The following is a 23,404-nucleotide window of genomic DNA, read 5'->3' as shown; positions in this document are numbered from 1 at the left end:
GAGGCTGAACATGGGAGAGGGCGTGTGGACAGCTGAAAGTGGGAGGGGCTGGAAGAGGGCTGAAGTGCCGGCGCTGCTGGGATATTGCCTGCGTCTTGGGGTGGAAATGCTGTATGGCCAGGGCTGAAATCACTGTTGGGGCTGGGCTATTGACTGCAGGGTGGGATTGTGAGTGAAAATGGAATCTGCAGAGCTGAGAAAGGGACTGAGAGATGCCTGCTGAAATGATGGAAGGGCTGGAATAGTCACTATGGAGCAGGGATGGGGACTCTAGGGCTGCAGCTGAAAAGGACTGTGTGGCTGGGATATTGACTCTGGGCTGGACTCAGTGATCGTAGGGGGGGAGCTGAATTTTTGCAGAGCTGGAGTCAAGACAAAGATCTCTAGCAGTGTGCTTTTTGCATGGTGGAGCTGCTACCTAGAGCCCCATAAGCATCTCCTGTGGAAAAGCCACTGGCGGAGGATTCGGGCTAAGCAGTCAGACTCACATCACACACGCCGTGGCTAGGCTCAGCAAAGAGAGGCAAGAAGGGCCTTTTTGTACGATGAATTCCAGCAAGGTTTTTTCCAGCACCCTAAAGGGATCAGCGATAAAAAGACCTGGCCATGTGCTGTGCACAGGCCTAAATAGGGATCAGGAACCAATGGTCTAAGGGCACGGGGGTGCTACTAAGAGCAGGGCAGGGCTCAGTGATCTAGAGAGGGGACAGGAGCGGACACTGGGATACCACCACCAATAGGGAAGCAGGGAAAAGAGAAACTACCAGGACCGGGGGAATGGGCACACAAGAAACTGGGGCAAAGCACCCAGGAAGCGCCATTCTTTCAGCCTAGGCAGGCAAGACTCTATGCTGCGTCCTTCCAAGGCAGGAGCCTGGCAATTGCCCCAAGGGGTTCCAGGGACTCCACAAGAGAGCAAAGACTTACTGCTCTGTGGGCAACCAGGCCTCAAATGATGAACTCTTGGCTCTCCCATGCAGCCTCATTCCCCTTCCTGCAAAGGCTATGTGTGAGCTGTGATGGCACTCAGAGAGTTCACCCCTACAGAGCTGCTGCTGCTGCTGCTGCTGCAACCCCTGCACCGACCTACGTGCCCATAAATCTTACCGCAGCTGATGGGAGGGAGAGCTCACCTGTGCTTCCGCCACCAAAATACCCAAGCAGAGGCTGTGGCCACAAGAAGCAGCACCACAATGCTGATGCTGATGGCGGGGAGCGGCGGGATTTGGGGGGTCCCGGGGCCGGCACGGGGGTTCCCCGCGGCCCGGCCTGGCCCTGCCGGCACCAGGAAATCGCCGCCGCCGTCCTCTCGTGCCCGGAGCCCCGGCAGGACGCCGGCGCAGCGCCGGCTGCGGGCGGAGCAGGAGCGGCTCCTGCCGCCCGGAGCGCTCCCGGTCCCGATCGCGACCGCAACGCCGCCGCGCCCTCAGCCCGGGCCCCGAACCCCCCGGCCCCGATCCGCCGGCCCTGGCGGGAGCAGGGCCGTGAGGGGACAGCGGGGCGGGGCTCGCGGAGCCGAGCTGGGATTGGCGGGGCCGGCGCTGCCTCCGCTTGTGATTGGTTGGGCTCACCTGGCCGGCGCTTCCTCAACAGGGATTGGCGGGGCCGGCGCTGCATCCGCTTGTGATTGGCTGAGCTGGCCGGCCCTGGGGCATAAATAGCGCCCTGAGGGGGCGGGGGGGGGGCGGGGTCAGTCCGGCGGCGGGACGGGGAGCGGCGTTTGGAGCTGCGCGGTCGGTCGGCTGGGAGGAGCGCCGCTGCGCCGGGACGGGATGTCCGCAGCTGCCGGCCCGGGGAGCGAGGGTGAGCACGGACGCGACTCCCGCGTCCGCCTGCGCCAGTGTCTGGGGGCCGCCGGTGTCCTGGGGCAGTGGCGCCAGCCGTACCCAGGGCGGCCGGAGGCCTGGTGCGGGGCCTGGTGCGGCGCAGGACGACCGGCTGTGGCTACCAGGGGCCGGCGAGAAGCGCTTCTGTAGTTTCTGGATTTAAAGCAGTGTTTACAGGATCAGAAATAAAGCAGCAGTTTTTGCAGTTTTTCTTATTTTATTTTGCTTTTATTAGAAGTAACTATGTTTTTCATATTTATTGCATCTTTTCATTATTTTGCTTGTTTCAATGCATTAAATTTTGGCTCGTGGTTTTTTTTTTGTTTTGTTTTTTTTTTTTTTTTGTTGGGTTTTTTTTCTTTGTTTGTTTGTTTGGGTTTTTGTTTCTTTCTTTGTTTTTCTTTTTGGTGTGTTTTTTTTTTGTTTGTTTTTTTTTGTTTGTTTGTTTTTTTTTTTTTTTCTAAATATCTGACGTTAATTCAGTAAAGGTTGTAGGGCTAGGGCTGAAACAGCAGTTGTGAGCCCAGTAGAGACAGAAAGCCCCAGGATGTGGAATAAAGCCCTTGGCACTAGAGGCACGCCCAAAACAGTGTGGAACGGTGGAAATGCTGGGGCTGGAGGGTTCTCCCCACGGGAGAAGGGGATGGCGCTGCAGCTCAGGGCCTGCAGGAGATGCCTGGCAGGTTACCAGCCCTTGCCCCGTGGTACCCAGCAGAGGCTGAGGCTGTGGGGGCTCGGAGGGCTCCAGGGCCTGAGAATCAACCCGTGGACACCTTTTGGGATGAGGGAGCAGGGGCCCAGTGGCTCTTTCCAGCCCCTGGTGCTGCCTGGGGGAGCTGAGGGGGCTTTTGGACAAGTGCTGGGCTGAGACCCAGGGGAAGGGGGGAGATACATGTTGGCCTTCGGGCTTCAAGTGTCCCCAAGGTTGAGAACCCAGGAGGGTGGGTGATACAACTCCTAAAGACATTGAAGTGATGACAATGACTGACTTGTGGCCTTCTCAACAGCCCCGGGCTGCAGTGAGAAGCAGTAGCAGTTTTAGCTGCAGGCAGTGGGAAGCTGAGGAGCTGGAGCTGAGACAGCAGAGCTGGAGGAGACACAAAGATGGTAGGCTTTGGGGTAAAACCCCTGGGGGGCTGCTCTGGGGAATATGGAGCCGGGACGGGACCTGCGGGCTGGAGCTGAAATCGCTGTAAGGGCTGGGGTAGGGACTGGAGAGCTGTTGCTGCAGTAAGGATTAGCAGGTTGAGGCTTGAATATGGGAACAGGAGCTGAGCTGAAACAACACAGAGCTAGAGCAAAAATAAAAAAATCATACTCTGAGAACCAGAAGCAGCATTTTGTGCCACTGCTGGGAAGATGTGGAGACAGAAGTGGAATAGAAGAGCTGGCAGTGAAATAAAGCTTGTGGGACTGAAGCTGAAATCACTGGGCACTGCAGTGCTGCAATTGCAGTCACTGTTCAAAGGGGATAGTGAATGTAGACCTGGGAAGCGACTGTGAAATGGGACATGTGCCCAGGGGTTGGTAATGGAATAAAGATTAATGGAATGGAGGTGGAATACCGTTTCTAGAGCTGAAGCTGAAACCGCACAACTAGAGACAAAAAAAGGACCCTGTTGTCTCAACCTGCAGCAGCTACACCTGGCAGAGACAGGCAGAAAAACGCACGCAGAGCTGGAAGAACTGTGCTGGACTTGAAATAAAGCTTGCGGGTCGAGAGCTGAAATCACTGGGGCTGGGAAGGGGACTCTGCAGGGCTCCAGCTGAAATCGCTGCAGCGGTGGCATAGAGACTGCCAAGGCCATAGAAACTCCAGGGCTGACATAGAGCCTGTATCATTGCTGTGCTGAAATCATTGTAGGCCTGTGATATTGATGTTGGGGCTGGGTCTTGAGGCTGAAATTGGGAGGAGAGGGGTGTACAGATGAAAAGGGATTGCTCTAAGATGGCTCCTTAGAAGCTGGCGCTGCTGGGATATTGCCTGGCTCTGGGTGTGGCACTAAAGGGCTGGGGCTGAAATCACAGTGGGGCTGGGATATTGACTGCAGGGTGAGCATAGACACTGTAGGGCTCAGAGCTGAATTGTTACCGGGCTGGTGCCAAGATGAAGATCCTGCCTATTTAAAGCAGGACAAGATTCAGGCTGCGGAGGTGGAGAAACACACACGTAGGGCTGGATGAAGAAGAACCCAGCTGGCCGTGAAATAAAGCTTGTGGGTTAAGAGCTATAACCACTGGGGCTGGGAAGGGCTTTCTAGAACTCCACTTGAAATCACCAGAGGGTGGGATAGACATTGTTAATGGCATAGGAACTATAGGACGGGTGTAAAGACTGTAGGATTTGTGTGCTGAAATCTCTGTAGGCCTGTGATATTGATGTTTGCACTGCCTATTGTGACTGAAAATGGAACAGGATCACTAGACCTGAAAAGGGGAATGGAAGATTGCACCAGAAATCCCAGGCTTGCACAGATATTGTCTGGGCCTGTGATAGCCACTGTAGGGCTGCTGCTGAAATCACTGTGGGGCTGCAATTGTGAGTGGTAATGGAAAGAAACCGCAGAGCTGAGAAAGGAACTGAGAGGTGCATGGTGAAATGATGAAAGGGCTGGCATAGTGACTGTGGGGCAGGGATGGGGACTCTAGGGCTGCAGCTGAAAAGGACGGTGCGGCTGGGATATTGACTCTGGAGTGGACTTAGTGATGATATTCAAATCAGCTGAATTGTTGCAGAGCTGGAGCCGAGACAAAGATCTCTAGCAGTGTGCTTTTTGCATGGTGGAGCTGCTACCTAGAGCCCCATAAACATCTCCTGTGGAAAAGCCACTGGCGGAGGATTCGGGCTAAGCAGTCAGACTCACATCACACATGCCGTGGCTAGGCTCAGCAAAGAGAGGCAAGAAGGGACTGTTGTTATGATAAATTCCAGCAAGGTTTGTTCCAGCACACCAGAGGGTTCAGGGACAGAAAGACCTGGCCATGTGCTGTGCACGGGCCTAAATAGGGATCAGGAACCAATGGTCTAAGGGCACGGGAGTGGTCCAAAGAGCAGGGCAGGGGTCAGTGATCTAGAGAGGGGATGGGGGTTCCAGGGACTCCACGAGAGAGTAGAAGAGTTGTTGCTCTGTGGGCAAACAGGCCTCACATGATAAATTCTTGGCTCTCTCATGCACCCTCATTACCCTTCCTGCAAAGGCTATGTGTGAGCTCTGATGGCACTCAGGGGCTTAACCCCTACAGAGCTGCTGCTGCTGCTGCAACCCCTGCACTGACCTACATGCCCATAAATCTTACCGCAGGTGATGGGAGGGAGAGCTCACCTGTGCTTCCGCCACCAAAATACCCAAGCAGAGGCTGTGGCCACAAGAAGCAGCACCGCAATGGTGATGCTGATGGTAGGGGATGTGCTGTGCTTTGCTGGGACAGGGAGGGAAGAGGGCGACTGTGTGAGGGTGACAGCGCCCATCAGGTGCTGCCCCTCACAGGGCCAGTGGCTGTCATCTGCAGCCTGCACCCCATGTCTGAATGGAACCTACCCCACGGGATGAGAAGGCTGTGGGCGCCCAGGCTCTGGTGGCTCACACGGCTGACACAGCTGTGCCCAGCACGGGGGGCCACGGCCAGGACACTGCAGAGCTGGTGGGTGAGGTCAGCCTTGGGCAGGATGGGGCTGCTGTTAAACGCCGGGCCCGGAGGCACCTCCTGGCCGTCCCGCAGCCAGGCCACGCTGATGGGATTGGGGTGGAAGCCGCTGGCGTGGCAAACAGGCAGCAGCCGCTCTAGCCTGGGGCTGTGCGCAACGACCGTGGCCACAGGCAGCTCTGGGGAATGAGAGCAATAGCGTGGGGCAAGTTCTGTGGGGCAGGGCTGGGCCCCAGCGTGGGGGTAGCTCTTGCAGGGTCACGGTGGGCTCACCTTGTCTCTCCAAAATTGCCATCCCATACCTCTTCAGCCTGAGGAAGTTGCTCTGCATATCCACATGGAGACAAAGTGCTCCATGAGCACTCTGACCTCTGCTTCTTGAGGCTCTTGCTGATCAGCTCTGCCACCTGTGATGGCTGCCATGACCCCCAGTGCTGTCTATCTACCTCAAAATCAGCGAGGTCTCTGCCACCCCAACTGACATTCAGCAAGCCCTGCCTTGTCGTATTGGGCTGCAGCACAGAACCTGCACAGAACTGCACCAGCAATGGCTCTGTCAAGGGAAAAGCCAGTGGAGAGGTCCCCTGAGTGTGTGGGACATGGATGGCATGAACTGGGGTTTGGCTGATGGCACATACAGGGATGGAGTGGAAAGCAGGGTGCAATGGCCAGCAGGGGGTCACACCATGCTTCAGGAGACCCCAGACACCCTGCAAGCCTACAGAAGCCTCTTAAGAATAGAGTAGATACTGGTGTGCGGTGCTTCTTTAAAAAGAATTCTGTCCTCCAAAAGATTTGCCCCCAGTTTTCTCTTTCGTGATTCTGGCTGTGTCAATCCTGCAGTTCCAGGAAATTTGGTGGCAGCTTTCTGACACGCAGAGGGGTTCCTTGTGCCACATGGCAGGAGCTCTGAGGGGCATTTTTGGTCTGCTGCCCTGCCCAACCCTGCTAGTCATATGCCCCAGCAGCTGCAGGGTTTCAGGAGCTCTTGCACCCGATGAGACATCAGATGCCATCCTGCTGAGGAGGAGGGCTCTGGCAGGGCTCCTTCCTCTACTCACACTGCTCTTCTGTCTGCTGAACTGTGGCGTGCACAAATTGGATGATATTGCACAAACTGATTTTGTACTGGGACGTGATCTTTTCCCCATCACCTTCAGCTGCAGCCTGGCTGGCCCGGGGCCAGTGGAAGCAGATGCTCCAGTGGGCAGGATGCACTGCTAAGATGCATATGTCCCCTACGAGTGCCACGCATGACACCTCAGCAGACCCGATGTTGGCAAAGAGGCCACTCAGGAGCTACTGGATAACCTGCAACTCTGCTAGGAGGGAGGATGGAGACAGGAAAGGGTGCAGGAAGGAGATGACTGGAGGTGCTAAAGGGGAAATGGCAAATGGAGGTGCTGGCAGGGGAACATGGGATTCAGATCAGATAGTAAGAAATTAATTTTCTGTGTGAGGGATAGATAAACACTGCCATATGTTACCCAAACGTATGGTGGAGCCCCATCCCTGGAAACGTTCAAGGCCAGGTTTTTTGGAGCTCTCAGCAGGGAAGGTGTCCCTGCCCATGGCAGAGGGCTTGGACTGAATGGCCTTTAAAGGTCCTTTTCACCCCAAAATCATTCTGTGCTTCTATGATTCTATGCTCTTCACCCTCCTCAGAGTTGCTTTCTTGTTTGACTTCACGCTCTTTTTGATTCTCTGTTTTACTTTCAACAATGGTTGTCTGCTGCAGATTTTAGCCATTTTATCCCCTCCCTCCCAGCTAGAGCTGCTGTCTGACTGCGAGAACAGCACCCTTGCTGCTTATTTGGGGTGATGGTTCCCCCCAGGAGAAGCACCTGTGCCAGGACCTGTGTCTGCCAAAGACCTGGACATGGTACGCAGGATAGAGGATGCTTGATAGGAAAGAGCATTTTTGTCCAGGCTTGGGGCTCCCTGATAGGGCCAGAACACCAGCCCAGCCCAGAGATCAATCCTGCCTTTCTGTGGCTGATGCTGCCTGCCCTGGAAGCATAAAGTCTCACGGGCTTGTGGTAAAAATCTCTGTGTGACAGCAGTGCCTGAAACACCGTTTAGCAGATGCAGCTCCCTAATAAATTAGGGGCTGCTCTAAGGGGCCCTCAGCACCCTGTGGATCTCAGATTTGCCTGGCACCCATAAGCTCCCTGCAGGGGGAGGACATCTTGCAGGCAAACTCAAGCCTCAAGGCCTCTTTTGGCACCACTCTTGTTTCTTCTACCCGTGTGCCCAAGGCTCTGTGTTGGAGCTGGTGGGACAGAAGTCCTGAGCTGGAGGCAGGAAGAGAGAGGGTGGGCAGGGACAAAGCATGCTTGGCTGGTGCATGGTGGGAGGTCACCCTCTGATGCTGGGAATTATCTGCTCCCCCATACGGCCCAGTGGCCTGGCCGTGCCTCCCCTGAGTGAACTTGTGGGGTCCTGTGACAGGGCGGGGGATGAGAACGGTTGAGGTGAGCCAGGGCTCCCACTTACCCTCTGGGTCTGCCCACATCCCAGGGAGGAGGATCGGGAGAAAGAGGAGGAGGAGGAGGAGATGGGGCTGCACGGTGCACGCGGCAAGGCTGAAGCAGCAGCAGCAGCAGCAGCGACTGCGGGATCTCAAGCTTCAGGCCAGCGCAGCAGTCACTGCGGCGGCTCTCCACCAATTGGAGAATCGGTGTATGAGGGAGGGGCCCAGAGCTCCCAAGCTGAAGGCTGGAGATGTGTGGGAGGGACAAAAGCGCCTCGCTCCTCACGGCCGGCCGCCGCCCGTCCCTGGTGCCCCCGGCTGAGGCGGAGAGCCCGGGCCCGCTGGAGCCCGGCCGGGCGGCGCCGCGGACACCGGCCCGTCGTGCGGCCCGCCGGAGGCGAGATGCCGCCGCCCTCCCGGGGTCGCGCCCGCCCGAGAGGCCTCCGGACGGCTCCGGCGCCCGCCGGCCCCGCTCCGCTCCGCGCCCGCCGCTCCCGCCGCACACACTGAGCCCTCGCCTGCGGCCGGGGCTGCGGAGCGAGCGGAGCCGAGCGCCGCTTGGCCGAGCGCGGCCGAACCGCGCCGGGTGGAGCCGAACCGAGGCGAGCCCGGCCCGAGCCCGCCGAGCCCGGCTGCAGGTAGGGAGGGGACCGTGGGCCGGGGCGCGCAGCCCCTCTCCTCTGAGGGGGAGCGGGGCAGGAAGGGCCGGGGGGGCTGCCGGGCTCGGCCGGGGCCGGGCCGCTGAGGTCTTTCCTTTTCCCGCAGCGTTCGTATCCAGGGACGGACGGAGCCTCCCTCGCCACCCACTCGGTGAGGTGAAGTCCAGTTCCTAGAAGCAGCTGCATGATGGTGCCCCTCAGCATCGGTAAAGACACGAGGCAGAGAATAATTCAGCAGCTGCGGAACCATTTTGGATTGATTTTCACTCTCTTTTTCTTTAAATGAAAAGCAGAATGAGCTTTGGGAGTCAGGAAGTAAATTGATGCATTGATTTCATGCACAAGAGGGAAATTGGTGAATACGGGGAAATGATGTTGAAGCAATCAGATAACACAGTGGAAAACAGCTTCACCAACAGCTCTGACCTTCACTGGTGATTCTGAGCCAGCTTTCTGGGGGCATCTCAGCAGGAAGGGCTGAATCCTGTTTGAGCAAATAGGAATCCTACTGCCCTCCTGCCAGATAAAGTGATCTCAAAGGCTGGAATTCAAATTTTTTTTTTTTTTTAAGTGTCTTAGCAATTACAGTATCTCCAAGTCCTGGCTGCTTCTGAGGAGAATCTGCCAAGGCAGGGAAAGGTACTTGGGAATTCTGAATATTTATTTGTGCATGCTCCGAAAAATGTATTAAGTCAACTCGAGTGTAATACTTGAAAACCTGTGAATATTGCCAATGTGATAATTTAATGGTGTGGTTGTATTTTTATTTTAAAGAAAATGTTGTTTTTCTGTAATTTTTAGGGGATTATTATGAATTTTCTCTAGGCAGGTAGTACCACCTTGCTGTGCCTTGGTAAGAAACCCCTGGGTCCTTCAGCCAGTTCTGCTTTCATGGGCCTACTGTGTTAGAAAAACAATTTGTTTCTTTTCAATATTTGTCAGACCACCCACCCAAAACTTTTGCTTCCTTCTCCTGCTGTTATATATCTAGGTGTGACTTGTTTGAATCTCTTACAAACAACTTTTCTGGTTTAGCTTTCCTTTCTGTAGGATTTCTGTGGAGGAGAAAAGCCTCAGATGGGGAATGCTTGAAGATCTACCAGAAACATTTCAACACTGGGCAGAAGTTCTCAGAGAGAAGCTACTGTCGTCAAAGGCAGGCAGATGATCGCTGTAACTTCTGTCCGAGAGGTAAATTCATTCGGGTAAGGCTTTTCATTTCTTGTGTAGGTAATTTTTCAGTACGTAGCTGAAAAGACCAAGAAGTGTGCTGTTGTCTTAATCCATATCATAATCCATCAACAAAATACTAAAATATCTGCATCAGACAGGAGACAACTGCTTGGAAGAAGTTCGAAGTGAAACCGGACCTTTGCAAATATTTGTTCTTGTCCAATATACACTCCAGAAAGTGGATACATTCAAATCTTATTGTAGCGACAGGAGGGTCTTGTAATTTGCTGTATTCACAGGAGACATCAAAGCAATTACCAAATAGATTTTCTATACCTTTTGGTATTTGATAAAGGTCTGCGTTATATATGCAAGAATATAATTTTTAATGCCATTATGTATCACAATTCTTTTATTTTGAGGTGTAATTGATTAAAATTGTGATTTCTCAGGGGTTTTACAGTCAGGAGCTGTAATTTAACCAAAAGTGTGGTAAATTACAGATAGACCCCAAACTGCACGTTATCGGCTTATGATTAGTTTCCTTTGAATAGCAGATTATGAGACATATTGGTTTGTTATATATTGCCATTCAAAATATCCTAAATAACATAGGAATGTGATTACGGCCCCTCCATGCTTGTGCAACTGTGGACATCATCAGACCTAAAATAAACGCAAAATTTCTGCTCCTATTCATTTATGTATTAAAAGCTGTGAAGTACTTGTGTCCCCTCTGGAATAAATCCCTGTGTCTCCTCGGAGCTGCTGCTTTGCAGTAGAGCTTGGACACATTTTGTTTCTTAATAACTAGAGATCCACCAGTGGATGATTCCCATAGGTTCTCCTATTTTGTAGGAGCTGCACGGCGAGGTCAGCATTCTGAGGGAGGCAAAGCAGCTAAAGGCAAGGAACGTGGAGCATCCGGGGGCTTCTCCCACCCGAGTTTCTCCTGGAGCGTGCTGCATGTCACGCAGGATGTTTAACCCGGCTTTGGGGCGTTCTCCTGCGGTCCCGGCTCTAACTGCTGCCCCTGAGCCGAGGCCTTGCTGTGTCCCAGCACTAAACCCAGCAGGTGGGTCCTGCTTTTCCAGCCCTTTAATTCCACGGGCAATCCCAGATTCCCGGAGCTCCCCTGGGCCCAGCCTGGACTCGCTCCCTGGGAGCTGCACTTCAGTCTGCCTGAACCAAGGACCTCCTGTTTGAAACTTTATTCCTGCTGTTTTTCCTCTTGCAGGTAGTTGGCAAAAAAGGAGAGAGCCAGTAGGAAGTGAAGCCACAGGAAGGCCTTATCCCAGTGCAGGGTTCCCACTTTTCTCTCTGACTCCTGGAGAAATGCCTGAGCATGACCAGAGACTGTCCATTTGATTTCCAGCCCTTTCCAATAAATCGTTGCTTTCAGCTGGTTTGTGTTCCTGGTGTCATCCTCCTCCTCCTCCTCCTCCATGCATTTGTCAATGGAATTGCTGTCTTTTGCTGAGTTGCATTTTGTTTTTCCAGGAATTGTGGCTCTTTTGTTCCGCTGAAACTTCGCAACTCTGCTGAGAGTTTCAGCTGTCAAATCCAAGTAAGATTGGAGTTCCTTTGGATTGTTACTCCCATAAATGAGAGATCCTTTTTCGAATAGGAGTAAACAGGCATGTTTAACTCCCTCTTCCCTTGAAAATCAGAGCAGAGGAAGCAGATTTGAAATCCTCATTCCATGGGCTTCCACCGACTTCCTGACCGTTCCAAAAGTTTTCAGCGTTAGAAATTTCCGGGCTTGTTTTGCAGGCAAGCTGGGAGTTAGATATTATTCCTTCCTTTTATTTGATGTTTAGCCTCTCTCTGATTTTAGTAAGTCAGCATTTATTTTTTCCTATTTTCCATCCAAGTTGGAATTTTGCTACTTCTTAGGGGACATTTCCAAGGAAATTTACCCAATTAATGTTGGTAAATCCGGAATTGTTCAGCGCCATATCCGCAGAATTCTGGGAATTCCCAGGAAAACTCGTTAAGTGTTTAATTGCCGTGATTCGTCTCTTTGTGAAGTTCAATTTGGTGCGTTTTTTATTATATAAGTTCCATTAAAACTTAAATCCCGGCCTAGTTGCTGTCCCTTGGACACAAGGGGGTGGTTCTTTCCTGCCTTGGCACATGTGGATGTTCATCCAAAGTGAACTTCCCGATAAAACAGAATTCGTTTCCAAGCAAAACTGGGATTTGTCTAGAAAACCTTATTTTCTGGGAGGCACTGGGTTTGTTTTCCCTATCCCTGCATAATCCAGGATGCTCCCAGAGCTGTGGTAGTCAGTGGCATAAAGGGGAAAGCTGTGTTTATTTAGTTTCATATTTTATTTTAATTATTATTTTCCTTTTTACTTTTTGATTTTTGTATTTTTTATGTTAAATATTGTATTGTGGTTAATGTTTTCATGGGGGTTTTTTTTGTTTTGTATTTTTAAAATGATTTGGGTTTATTTCTTTTATTTTTATATTTTTGTTCTGTTATTTACTTTTTAGTTTTTATTTTTCTTTATTACTATTTAAAATCCTAATTACTCTTAATTTTTTCATTTTTCAATTTATGGATATTTTAGATTTTACTTTCGTGATATTTTTTATTTTAAACAATTTATTATATTTTTAATTTATTTTAAATTTTATTTCTTTTTTACTCTTTTGAGGGTTTTTTTTTCAACTTTTATTTTATTTGTTTTATATTAATTTTTTTTTCATGTTTTCTTTATTCCGTTTTTTTTTTTTATCCTACTCTTTTTTTCCCCTGAGCACGTGGAAAGTTGGCTGTGGGCAAGGAAGGAGTTGAGAAATGACCTCCCTCTCCGCTGGACGTCTGGATATAATCAAGAGCGCAGTTAGCAAAACTCCTCTGTATTTTCTGCTGAATTAAAAAACCTGAACGGAGAAGGCTGTGAACACCGTGGTGCCTTTCTTTTCCTTTCAAACCCTAAACAGGTCTCCTTCTCCCCGTGCACAGTATTGCCAGCAGTGAGTCAATGCCGAGGTGTATTTCAGAGGCAGCGATAAAACTGTGCGGACATTTTATTTTGTAACTCTCCGAACCCCCTTGTTTATTAGCCAAGAAATCCAAAATTCAGAAAAAAAAAAAAAAAAAACCCAAAAAAACAACCCCCCCCCCACAAACAACCCCCCTCTCCCCCAAAGCACGCAGAAAGAGAAAATGTGCCCATAATATTTTAATAATGATTAAATATTTACCCCTTAGAAAACCAGGGTCATTCAATTCTAATTAACTGTGGTTCTGATCTGTTAGGTTAATGAATACATATGTTTAAAATATCAAGAAGAAAACACACACAAAAAAATAAATATATATATATATAAGCAAGAAAAGGAGAACTATAAAATATGAAAAGTAATATCAATAAATCCACTCTATATTTTTACATGTTCCCTATATTATAATATGTAAAATATACCTACTATAATGTACATATCATAGATAAATTGTAATGATTAATAGAAATATCAAAATAAGAAATAGAAGAAATATTGAAGTGTAGCCTAAAATGAAGGCTTTTTTGGTTTTGGCTTGGTTGATGGCGAGGTTCTCGTAGTTGTTGTGGTTGGGGGTCTTTTGGGGCCTTTATTTTCGGGGATGTTTGGAAGGGGAATTTTGGCCACGTTCTTTTCTGTCTCCGCTCCCTACGGCGGCGCTGCCACCGTGTGGACACAGAGCGGTACTGCAGCTCTCCCCACCCGAGGCGTGTAGCAGCCCCGGGCTGTGATCTGTAAGGCAATGCTGCCATCCTGTGGATAAAAAGCGATACTGCAACGCTCCGCCGTGCCCGTCCCCGCGGGCCCGCAGCAGCCCCGAGCTGTGAGCTCACGGGCAGTGCTGCCGCCCGAGCGCCGAACGTTCACGGCCAAAAAGGTGGGAAAAAATGCGAGGACCCCGGGCGCGTGGCAGCCGGCTCCCTGCGCGCGACCTGGACCACAGAGACGCCCGGGAGCGATTTTTCCGCGGCGTACGCAGGTGCGCGGACACGGGATGGGGGCTGAGCGGCGCCACGGCAGTGTTCGGGCAGGCGATGTGGTCAGGGGCCTGTGCGAGCAGCCGAGGGGGACATTTGGGGGGGTGCCACAACCAAGATGGCGGCGCGGCTCGGGGCGCTTGACCTTCTCAAGATGGCGGCGAAAAGGGCGGGAAAATGAGAGGACCCTAAATGTGTCTAGTTGACTGCCTGCACAAAGCCCCGACCGCGGCGCCGCCCGGGGGAAATTTTCTGTGCTTTCTCCAGATGTAGGGACACGGGCTGTGGATTCAGCCGCGCAGCAGCCGGGTTAAGGTTAGTGGATTTAGTCAGGCGTCTATGTTAAACACCGACGGGGGCCTTAAGGGGGTGCCACAACCAAGATGGCGTCTCGACCAGAATTGGCTTCAGCCACAACTAAGATGGCGGCAGGGAGGGGCGAAAGTGACGTAATGCTTCTCGCAACCGAAAAGAGCCGGGGGGGTGACGAGAACGACCGAGTGTTGCCGAACAGCCGAGAAGAGCCGACGGCTGAGGGAAAGCGCCGAGTTTCCCCGAAGAGCCGAAGCCAGCCGAGTTGCCCCGAACGTCGCTCCCCAGGACCCTGATTTTGGAATGCTTTATGGAATTAGCCGAGCAGCTTTTACTTCTGAGGTTTCCATAGAGAGGAAATGAGCTGTTCCATAGATTTATTTTTCGCAATGCGTTTTGAAATTATACCAAAATCTCCGCTCTCCCGTCAGACCCCGTGTCCCCGAGTTTTGAGGTTTCTCGTAAAGATTTTTCTGCCTATGCTGGAAACAGATTCCCCGGCACCACGGGGAGCGGCAGGATTTGGGGGGTCCCGGGGCCGGCACGGGGGTTCCCCGCGGCCTGGCCCGGCCCTGCCGGCACCAGGAAATCGCCGTCGCCGTCCTCTCGTGCCCGGAGCCCCGGCAGGACGCCGGCGCAGCGCCGGCTGCGGGCGGAGCAGGAGCGGCTCCTGCCGCCCGGAGCGCTCCCGGTCCCTATCGCGACTGCCCTGGCGGGAGCGGGGCCGTGAGGGGACAGCGGGGCGGGGGCTCGCGGAGCCGAGCTGGGATTGGCGGGGCCGGCGCTGCCTCCGCTTGTGATTGGTTGGGCTGACCTGGCCGGCGCTTCCTCAACAGGGATTGTCAGGGCCGGCGCTGCATCCGCTTGTGATTGGCTGAGCTGACCTGGCCGGCGCTTCCTCAACAGGGATTGGCGGGGCCGGCGCTGCCTCCGCTTGTGATTGGCTGAGCTGGCCGGCCCTGGGGCATAAGTAGCGCCCTGAGGGGACGGGGAGCGGCGTTTGGAGCTGCGCGGTCGGTCGGCTGGGAGGAGCGCCGCTGCGCCGGGACGGGATGTCCGCAGCTGCCGGCCCGGGGAGCGAGGGTGAGCACGGACGCGACTCCCGCGTCCGCCTGCGCCAGTGTCTGGGGGCCGCCGGTGTCCTGGGGCAGTGGCGCCAGCCGTACCCAGGGCGGCCGGAGGCCTGGTGCGTCGCAGGAGGACCGGCTGTAGCTAGCAGGGGCCAGCGAGAAGCGCTTCTGTAGTTTCTGGATTTAAAGCAGCGTTTAAAGGATCAGAAATAAAACCGCGTTTTTTGCATTTTTTGTTATTTTTTGCTTTTATTAGAAGTAACTATGTTTTTCATATTTATTGCATCTTTTCACTATTTTGCTTGTTTCAATGCACTATTTTTGGTTCAATTTTTTTTTTCCCTGTTTTTTTCCCCATGGCAGTAAAATTCTCTAAAGCACTAAACTGGCTGCATAATGGCATTTTATCGGACAAAGTAATGCTGCTTCTCCCAGCCAGCACTGCACCGTTCTTGGTGCAATTTTTCACTGTTTCCTGTAGCCCCAGAATCCGTGGCTGTCCCTCAGGGTTCTGAAGGAGTGCTGTATTTGGATTTTTCGTTTCAGGATCTAAACTGTGGCATCTGGGTTCTATTCTAGGAACCCTGGAAAAGCAAGTTCTTATTCGTGAGGACCCATTAACTCTTGACAGTCGAGCTGTCTTGCAAGAGGTGCTGCAAAGGGTGAGATATCTTTTTTTTGTAATCATCTCTGTGAAACCTTAATATGCTTAAACAGTTTCTGCGGAACAGATGATTTCACCCAGAGCATTGCAGAGCATTGTAACACATACTGGACTGCTTCATGTAATCGGTATCTTTATTTTTCCCAATGCGTTTTGAAATGATACCAGGATCTCTCCTCTCCCCTCGGACCCGGCTCGGCTGAGCTGTGAGGGGCGGGGCCGGCCCAGGGAGAAGGGCGGGGCCGCGGGCGATGGTCCCGCCCCCATCTCGGGCAGGGCGGGCGCTGGGCGGGCTCGGGGCGGGGGCGGGGCCGGGCGGGGCCGGGGTTCTCGGTGTTTGGGTTTTGTCTGGGCTTGTCAGCCAAGTCATAAACAAGCCAACTCGGCTCCTGAACTCTCCAATGTTTAAAATGCTTCCACAGAAGGACAAGTTAAGAGTGATTCCAAAGGAATGTTTGTAAATGAAGGGTAACGATTTCTGGGGAATTTCCTTGGGAATTATGAACCTCATGCATACGGACTTTCGGGGGTGGAATCCCCGTTCCAGCCTCGGGCACCTGCAGGAGAAGAGGGGTCCTTATCCACAGCAAGGGAAGCCCGGTGCCCCATCGTGTCAGGTGCAGACAATGAACCGTCCCGGGAATGAACAGCAAGTCCCCTCTGCGCTCACCCTCGGAGTGGCAGCAGCTGCAGGTGAGAGATGCCACAGGATGGGGAGGGGAGAGAGCAGCCCCAGGTGTGAGCTGGGAACAGTGAGGGGGGACAGAGCAGGCACAGGTGGGGCTGTGGTGGATAACGATGGGGCGGTTCCAGCCGGGGGCTGTTTAAAAGGGGAGCCTCAGCTCAGTTGAGTATCGAGCTGTGAGGAGTGAGGAGTTTATCCTGAGGTTCTGGGTGTGATTCATGGAGAGACTACAAGAGCATTTGGATTTGGAGCATTTCCTCGGGAAGCGCCGAGGGACAAACCTTTGTGCCAAACAGGTAAATAACCCAGTGCGGGTTTATTGGGGGGACTTTTTTCCTTTTCAGCTTCGTCTCACCAATCCCTCCCCGGTGCTCCCAGGAGAAAAAGGAGTTATGGAGACAAAAGGAGTTCAAATTGATGGAAGAAACTCCTTTTTTCTGTTGTTATCCGTGTTTAAAGTGGCGAGATTTTCTTTTCAGCTGAAATTTTAATTAATAGTGGCCCTTCTATGTGGCTTCTTTTCAATATGAGGTTCTTAGGTGGTGTGTTGTGTTTTGTCTGTCTTTTTTGGTATTATTTATTGTGAGTAATTTGGGTTTTGAGTGAAGGTAACCTCATGTGTGAGTTTGTTTGTATTTGAGGTAGAACTAATTTAAGTAGCTTTTTTAAAGAGACTTCTGAAATGTGTTATTGGGGTTTTGTGTGTTGTATGGAGGGATTCAGGTTGGGTAGAGCTGTTTTTTTTTCTGTTTGGTGGTTTTTAATGATTTATTGTGTAGCTTTATTCTCTTTGTAGGTGGTGTGATGACGGATATGTGGTGTATTTATTTCATGTTCGGTTTCATAGCTCACATGATCAGAGTATTTTTGAACTGAGTTTTGTTACTGAGTTGTTTTTGGGGGATATTGTGTTTTTCAAGAGTTTGTTTTCTAAGGTTTACAGTGGTGTAATTGGCTGTGGTGTGAGGTATAAGGGAGGTTTTTATTTGTTTAGCGGTGGCTTTAATCATGGCAATGGTGTTGTGTTTGTTTTAGTGGGTTTGAGTCAGTGTGATGTAGTTCATTTTTTAGGGTTTCTTAATATTTATAATTAGATTATTGTTTTATGGGATTTGTTTATTTAGCATGCTTGACTACAGTGTATGTTTTATAGTTTTGGATAATTTAGGGGATATTGTTTGTAGCCAAAGGGATCTTTTGGTTTTGTGTGTATTTATAGGTGATCTGTTTGTTTTGGTGGTTCTGAGGTATTATGGGTTCATTGAGTTAGGAATAATTGGTTTTGGTACTGTTAATTGAAGTATATTTGTGCTGTTTTTATTCTTGTGGATTGATTTGTTTGTTGTTGTGGTTTAGGGTAAACCTGAGAGGAAACTTTTGAATAGGGTTTTTTTTAGAGAGTAAACCAAAATGGTCTCTCTTTTAAATTGGTTTGTGAAAGAATTTCTTTAGGAAGAAATGGAAAAAACTATTTATTTAACAAACAAAGTGGTCATAAGCATAAAGAATAAATAACAAAAAATAATAAAACACTTTGTTTTTCTGAAAGGAGATGGTAAATTCAGCAAGTCCTTGCTGTGGGTTGTAGCTCAGCTCCTTTGGTCTCTTATCCGCTGTTCTGGTGTTGATAAAATGCTGAGGTCCAGGCCCCGTGGCTGCAGGTGCAGCTCTCGGTGCTTCTCTGGGTTTTTCAGTCTGCAGCGGGTTTAATGAACCCAAAGAAAAAGGGGAAATAATCAGTGCAGGGAACTTCTCTGCCCTAAAACTAACTAAGAGCGAAGGAGATCTGTGTGCTGCAGTCTGTCTGTGCTTGGGCTGAATACAGTGGACAGGGAATGCACAGGAGTGAACACTGTTTTCTTAAAACAGGCTGCGTGCTTTTTATTTCCTTGCTTTGTTCTCAAAATCAGTCTGAAAGGTACTGAAGGCGTTTTTGAAGTAGTTATTTTGAATTTTTGAGGGGTTTTGGTGTTTAAATTATTTATTTTGGAGGAAGTTTGTTTGAAGTTTTTGCTTAGTTATAATGAAATTATTTTATTTTTAATTAGAAGTTTTATTGCAGTTAAAGGTAGAGGCTTTTTTTGTTCTGTTAGTAATAGAAAATAGGCTTTGATTTGGTATGTAGTGATGGGATTGGTGTATACGGTCTACATGTGTGGACTAAGGATTTAAAAGTCTGTGGTTTTGACGTACTAGGTTAATAAATTTCTATAGGTCAAGGAATATAGGTTTTCTAGTTTTTATGTGGTTAGAGGCAGGTATTTCAGTAGGGGGTGTTCTGGGTGTATATTTCAGAGGTTTTTTGAGGAGAATGGAGATGGGGTTATTTTTATTATATTTGGAAAATGGACTAGGAATAATAAGAGTTGGCTTTTTTTTAATGGACTTTTGTTTGTGTTTTGTTTTCTAAAATGGATACATTTGTGTGGTCAGGGCAGTGGTGTTTCTGGTGCAACTCTGAGCATCCCTTATTGTTTGTGTGTTTCAGGTGGTCACTTGTCGCACACTGAGATCCTCTCACCCAACAGCCCTGCTGAGATCATCCGTGGATGTTTGGTTTTCTTTATGGCACCTGACTGAGACAGCAGGAATTTCCCTGAGGCAGAGACAGCCTTCCTTGGCCCTTGATGTGGATTCTCATCCCTGGACATCCCAGAGATAAGTGAAGGGCTAAAAGCCACAGAGGGGGTGAAAGTGGGGTGTGGGTTGGGAGTCACCGGGAGGGATTTTTGGGTCAGGTTTGGAGGTGGGGATGTCCAAGCTGTGACCCCTTTAGGGCACGTGAAGGGAAGGTCTCACAGTGCTGAGGTGTGCAGGGCAGAGCAGTCCCAGGGCACGTCGTGTCACTTGTCTGTTGTGCACTCTGTGTCTGTTGTGTGTTTTGTTTTGTGTGTCTTTTGCCTTAACCCTTCAAGGGGTCTTTTGGAGACCCCAGGCATCGTTCTTAATATCTCCCTGTTCCTTGGCCAGGCACTGATATCATTGAACTTTGACTCAGGTGCTCAGACACACATCAGAATCCATCTCTCTTCACAACCATCCAGGCTGGTGCCTTTCCAGGTCTTGTTCTGAGCTGTATCCACAGCTGTGCACTGCTGTGATCCATTCAGGTGGATTAGGTCTTGTCAGAATGCAGAGACAGGTACAGGATTCTGACCGTAGGATTCTCAGGCATCCATCTCTGCTTTTCTTGGGATCAGTGATCCCGTTGGCATCTTCTTCCTGCAGGGTTCTCTGAGCCTGGTCAGCTCCCCATGGGTCTCACCTCGGTCATCTCATTGCGAGTTCTCTCGGTCCTCAGGGTCATTCTTCTTGCTGAGATATTTCTGTCCCTGTTGTGTCCCCCCTTTTGTCCTGTCCTGTGTCACGGGTGTTGGTGTGTTTGGCTTGGAGCTGCTCTGCCTTGTTGCTCAGTCTGGGTGTGGGGGGAATGGGACAAGTCTTGGGTGTTGAAATTTGTCATGTAGGGTGTAGTTGGACTGTAGAGGGTATCCCTGGATTGACACAAAGTGTCTGGAGCTGTCGAGTTCTCCTGCAGCACTTTGACTCTTGTCCTGACTTTGTTTCAGGTGCAGATGGATTAAATCCATGGCAGAGTGCCCCATCCCGGGTGAGGGGGCTCCCCTGAGAAGGTCAGTCACTGTTTGTGTTTGCAGGGGAGTGTAAATGGTGGCCATGTCACAGCACTGCTCTTTGTCTTTATTTTTAGGAGGCAAAGCTGGATATCAGCAGTCAAGGTGAAGTGGACGAGGTGAGCAGTGATGGGTGGACAGAAGCAGTTACTATTGCTGAAGCCTCACTTGCTGGTGGAACTCTGAGCATCCAGTGCTGTGTGTTTTAGGTGTTCCACTCACACGATGCCGAGCTCCCCTCACCAGCTGGACCCTGGGAACATTACAGGACTGTGTGGTGAAGACTTGACCTTCTCCATTTGAAGGGGCCATCCAGGTGGGCTTTGGTAACAGCCGAGGAGTTGAGGTGTGTCAGGGAGGAGGAGGGAGGCTCTGCTCAAGTTTCAGCAGTGCCACATCACCTTGTCTGCTCTTAACCCAGGCACACCCTGCAGTGTTGGTGTCTGAGCACAGCTGGAGCACAGGGCCCGAGGACCTGGGTGTGCTCAGGAGGTGGTGAGTAGCAGAATTGCTGGTTTTTGGCCCATGTGCTGCTGAGATCACATGGTCACATTTGCTTTTCTTTATTGTAGCTGACTGAGAGACACCAGCCCAGTGGCAGCAGGAATTTCCCCGAGGGAGAGGCACCTTCTTTGGCTTTTGACATGGATTGGCATCCCCAGATGTCCCAGAGATAAGTGGAGGGCTGGGAGCCACAGAGGGGATGAAAGTGGGGTGTGGGGTCAGGGGTCACCAGGAGGGGGTTTTAAATCAGGTTTGGAGATGGGGATGTCCAAGATGTGACCCCTTTAGGGCACATAGAGGGAAGGTCTCACAGTGCTGAGGTGTGCAGGGCAGAGCAGTCCCAGGGCACGTCGTGTCACTTGTCTGTTGTTCACTCCGTGCCTTTTGTGTGTTTTGTTTTGTGTGTCTTTTGCCTTAACCCTTCAAGGGGTCTTTTGGAGACCCCAGGCATTGTTCTTAACATCTTCCTATTCCTGGTGCTGATACCAGGCCAGGCATCAAACCATGACTTGGGAGCTCAGAGGCTCCTCAGAATCCATCTCTCTTCACAAATGTCCAGGCTGGTGCCTTTCCAGGTCTTGTTCTGAGCTGTATCCACAGCTGTGCACTGCTGTGATCCATTCAGGCGGATTAGGTCTTGTCAGAATGCAGAGACAGGTACAGGATTCTGACCATAGAATTCTCGGGCATCCATCTCTGCTTTTCTTGGGATCAGTGATCCCGTTGGCATCTTCTTCCTGCAGGGTTCTCTGAGCCTGGTCAGCTCCCCATGGGTCTTACCTCGGTCATCTCATTGCGAGTTGAGGACCTCATCTCGGTCCTCAGGGTCATTCTTCTTGCTGAGATATTTCTGTCCCTGTTGTGTCCCCCCTTTTGTCCTGTCCTGTGTCACGGGTGTTGGTGTGTTTGGCCTGGAGCTGCTCTGCCTTGTTGCTTAGTCTGGGTGTAGGGGGAATGGGACAAGTCCTGGGGAGTTGAAATTTGTCATGTAGGGTGTAGTTGGCCTGTAGAGGGTATCCCTAGATGGACACAAAGTGTCTGGAGCTGTCAAGTTCTCCTGCAGCACTTTGAATTTTGTCCTGACTTTCTTTCAGATGCAGGGGGATAAAATCCACCCTTTTGTTTCCCCCGAGTATGTGGGAGGTTGGCTCTCAGCAAGGAAGAAGTTGAGAAATGACCTCCCTGTCTGCTGGACGTCTGGATATAATTGAGAGTGCAGTTACTAAAAATTCTCTGTGTTTTCTACTAAATTAATAAACCTGAACTGAGAAAGCTGTGATCACCGTGGTGCCTGTTTTTTCCTTTCAGGTCTCATTCTACCCATGTACAGTGTTACCAGCAGGAGCTTGATGTCGAAGTGTATTTCAGAGGCAGAGATAAAATAATATGGACATTTTATTTTGTAGCTCTTTGAACCTCCTTGTTTATTAGCCAAGAAATCCAAAACAAACTCCCTCTCCCCAAAAGCACACAGAAAGAGAAAATATGCCCATATTATTTTAATAACGATTAAATATTTATCTCTTAGAAAACCAGGCTCATTCAATTCTAATTAACTGTGGTTCTGATGTGTTAGGTCAATGAATTCATATACTTTAAAATATCGGTAAAATTGGAAAGAAGTAAATACGAATTGAAAATAATACAAAAAAATAAAAATATAAGTAACAGTATGAGAACTATAAAATATGAAAGATAATAGGAATAGATACAGTATTGATACACTATATTATTACTTGTTCTGTTTATTATAATATGTAAAATATACTTAATATAATGTACATGATATAATAGATAAATTTGTAATGGTTATTAGATATATCAAAGGAAGAAATAGAAGTTATTTTGAAATGCAGCCTAAACTGAAGGCTTTTTTGGATTAGGTATGGTTGATGGCAGGCGATTTGTAAGGCAATGCTGCCATCCTGTGGATAAAGATCGGTACTGCAACTGTCCCCCGTGCCGGTCCCGAGAGCTGTGCGGCAGTGCTGCCATCCTGTGGACATACAGCGGTACTGCAATTCTCTCCCGTGCCGGTACCCGAGGTGAGCAGCAGCCCCGGTCTCTGAGCTCACGGGCAGTTTTGCCGCCCGAGGACCGAAAAATCACGGCCAAAAAGGCGAGAAAAAAAAAGAGGGGACCCAGGGCACGTGGCAGCCGGCTGCCTGCGCGCGACCTGGACCAGGGAGCGGCCCGGGAGCTGTTTTAGCGGCCCACGCAGGTGACGGACACGGGATGGGGGCTGAGCGGCGCCACGGCAGTGTTTGGGCAGGCGATGTTGTCAGGCGCTTGTGCAAGCAGCCGAGGGGGACATTTGGGAGGGTGCCACAACCAAGATGGCGGCGCGACTCGGGGCGCTTGACCTTCTAAAGATGGCGGCGAAAAGGGCGGGAAAAAATGAGGACCCCCCATGTGTGTTTATCAGACTGCCTGCACAAAAATCCCGACTACGGCGCCGCCCGGGAACAATTTTATGTGCCGTTTCCAGGTGTAGGGACACGGGCTGTGGGTTCAGCCGCGCCGCAGGCGGGTTCGGGTTACTCATTTTAGTCAGGCGCCTGTGTTAGACACCTATGGGGGGGCCTTAAGGGGCGCCACAACCAACATGGCGGCTCGGTTCGCTGCTGTTGACCTTCTAAAGATGGCGGCGGGGAGGGGCGAAAGTGACGTAATGCTCTCTGCCACCAAAAAAGGCGAGGTGTGACGAAAATGACCGAGAGTTGCCGAACAGCCGAAGAGCCGACGGCTGACGGAAATGACCGATTT

The 23,404-nt window shown here is 50.6% G+C and overlaps 1 pseudogene across 1 annotated transcript; it reads right to left on the bottom strand.

Moving 5' to 3' along the window:
• Positions 1-676: 676 nt before the first annotated feature.
• On the bottom strand, positions 677-8,013 carry LOC310923562 (T-cell surface glycoprotein CD1a-like; annotated as a pseudogene). The gene is made up of 6 exons: positions 7,968-8,013; positions 6,533-6,793; positions 5,745-5,997; positions 5,366-5,650; positions 5,150-5,246; positions 677-994 (listed from the first exon to the last, which is right to left on the bottom strand). The product of its transcript is annotated as a T-cell surface glycoprotein CD1a-like (transcript).
• Positions 8,014-23,404: the final 15,391 nt, after the last annotated feature.

Source organism: Zosterops lateralis (genome assembly GCF_965231275.1).
Source record: "Zosterops lateralis genome assembly, contig: HAP1_HAP1_SCAFFOLD_110, whole genome shotgun sequence".
NCBI classification, from domain to species: Eukaryota; Metazoa; Chordata; class Aves; order Passeriformes; family Zosteropidae; genus Zosterops; species Zosterops lateralis.
Note: the sequence above shows the minus strand (reverse complement) of the source record. Positions and strands in the feature narration are given on the sequence as shown.